We start from the raw sequence: 2,944 nt of genomic DNA on the forward strand, positions 1-2,944 counted from the left end.
TATATATATATATATATATATATATATATATGTGTGTGTGTGTGTGTGTAAAACAGAAGACTGAAAACATTGATATATTTTCTATATCATACTTATACGTGTTTCATTGCAGGACAAAGTCATATGTGTAGAAAAAAATGTATGTAATCTCCTATCCGTAATTCTTCAAAAATAATACAAATTTACGCAAGTTGATGCTGCAATTTATTGCATTAAGCATTAATTAGCAATATATTGAGAAATAGCGAGAAAAGTTAGAAAACCTTATCTCTCAATACACTTCTGGTTAGGGCGGCGAGCAGCCAGAATCGTTACCGCGCCGGGCAAAATGCTTAGAGACATTTCATCAATCCTTGGGGTAGTGCACGCAGTGACCAGATAGTTGCAGCCCTCTTTGCCTGATTTCCTAGCCAACTTTCGTCAGGTCTTCATAAAGGCATTCGTTTGTCATATGTTGCTGTCATTTCACATTTAGGGCCATTTGTAACATCCTTGTATAGCAGCCAACTAGGCCGTTTGATAATTTCTTTGTCAGTGTCCATGTTTCACTGATATATAATAGCACTGATTCGACAGTTGCAATGAACAGCTTGATTGTGATTCGTCTGGGCAATTTGGATGGAATAGATCTATAGGAAAGTGGGTTATACATCATTAGATGTATACCTGACTTTCCTATATAAAATTAGAAATTAACGGAACGCTGAACTCCAGACTATCAACATAACAACATTTATTTAAGGTGGTTAATATATACATCTTTAGCTCTTGTTTGTTGTTACAGCTTCTGTGTGTGTGAGCATTGTTGTTGGGACGTTGGTATGTAGATGTAAGCGAGCTGTCGAGCATAAGTTCGAAAGATGAAGAGAGACAGCTAAACACGTCCATGCTCAATCGCTGGCCATCAAGAAAGAGAGAGATCAAAGCGGGAAAGCTTGGTATGTTGAATTCCACGCATGCGTGAGACTACGCATGCGCACGGCGTTACTACAGATCAATCACAACAGCTGCTCAGCAGAGTAGAAACATCAGCTGCTAAAATAGGACTACACACAAATGTCAAGAAAACCGAGGACATATCTTTCAACCAATCAAATGATGCTGAACTGTTTGCTTTGAACGGTTCCAAATTGAATGGTGTTGAAAACTTCAAGTACTTAGGTGGTTGGGTGGGCAGTTCGGAAGCAGACATAAAGATTAAGAGGGCACAAGCATGGACAGCCCATCACAAAGTAAAGAATGTCTGGAACTCCAGATGGAATTTAAAATATTCCAAATTTCCCAGTCTTCTTTCTTGATATGTAATTACTCTGTAAATAGAATTCACTAGAAATTTCAATTGTGTTTATCTCATCTGAAATAAAACATCTATATACATACATTTCGTTAATATGAACATGCAAATGGGCTTCACGGTGACACAACTTGAATTATAACCCCTGGTATATACTACGTACATATATACATACATACATATATATATGTGTGCCAGAGAGAAAGAGAGAGAGAGAGAGAGAGAGAGAGAGAGAGAGAGAGAGAGACTCACAATGTTAGTAACAGTGATAAAGAAAAAGACAGGGAGAGAAACTGCAGACTGACTTTTATTGTACACTAGTATGATGTACCAAAGATAACTTGACCAAGTTTGATGCTGTGAACCCGACTAATTATCTGTAACAATATTCCGGAAGGGTTTCAAATCTAAAAGAAATGAAAGTCTGTATTATTTATAATAAAACAGATATTCGAATGGATAAAATAAGCAGTTAATGCAATTAAGTTTGACCTTTTGTTCAATTCTCTGCTCCTGGATGTTGAAACAGTAATTGTTTGATAGTATGGGAACCACTAAATTGTTTGATAGTATGGGAACCACTAAATTAGAAGGCATTGGATTTTGGTGCCAGCAGAAACGTTCAAGTATCATTTGTTTATTTTTTACATACGAGATTTTAGCACTTTCATTCATATTGTCACACTAACAGCAACCTGTAACCTTTCACGAGTCTGGAATATTTGAATTTATGCCAACTTTAACATTTACGTGGTTAATTATTTAACTGAATTACTGTCCTTCAAAATATTGGAGTTGGGACAGCATCAAATAATAAGTACTTCAAGAGCCAAGAAATCCAGTACACTAAAATGGTTTACTCGAAAAAAAGTAACGTCACCGTATATAAACGTGTAGGAAAGTGGTTATACACCATTAGGTGTACACCGCTTCCGTACATTAAATTTCTAGAAGAAACAACGGAACGCAGATTCTGAACAACATAACAATATTCATTTACAGTGGAATTCAGTTCACGCTTGGAGGGAATTCGGTAGCTCGTCGTCCTCAGTTACTGAGACGCCTTCTGAATGATTTCCGTGGTTATTTGTGAAGCTCTGGTGCTGACATGTGAGAGAGCTCTGTTGGACGTCTTGGCTCGACGGAGATCAGGCAGCGAAGAGACTGAGAAAAGGCGCCAAAGCTGGGTGTCGAACTCTACGCATGCGCATGAGACTCTTCCTGTATTCCTTCCGGAACTAGTCCCTGCGCATGCGTGGATAAAACTCCGGACATTGAACATATAACAGTCGTCTGCTATAAGTTGTCACTACAAACGCATCCCCCCCGCCTACACACACACAACCAACCAACAATAACTATTTTTATCATAGTATTCAATCATTGGTGGAGGCGCGTGACTTAGTGGTTAGGGTGTCAGCACCATGATCGTAAGATTGTGGTTTCGATTCCTGGACCGGGCGACGCGTTGTGTTCTTGAGCAAAACACTTCATTTCACGTTGCTCCAGTCCACTCAGCTGGCAAAAATGAGTAACGCTGCGATATACTGGCGTCTCGTCCAGCTGGGGAACACATACGCCATTAAAACCGGGAAACCGGGCCCATGAGCTTGGCTAGGCTTTAAAAGGGCGCATTTATTTTTTTTATTC

Source organism: Octopus bimaculoides, chromosome 3 (genome assembly GCF_001194135.2).
Source record: "Octopus bimaculoides isolate UCB-OBI-ISO-001 chromosome 3, ASM119413v2, whole genome shotgun sequence".
Classification (NCBI taxonomy): domain Eukaryota; kingdom Metazoa; phylum Mollusca; class Cephalopoda; order Octopoda; family Octopodidae; genus Octopus; species Octopus bimaculoides.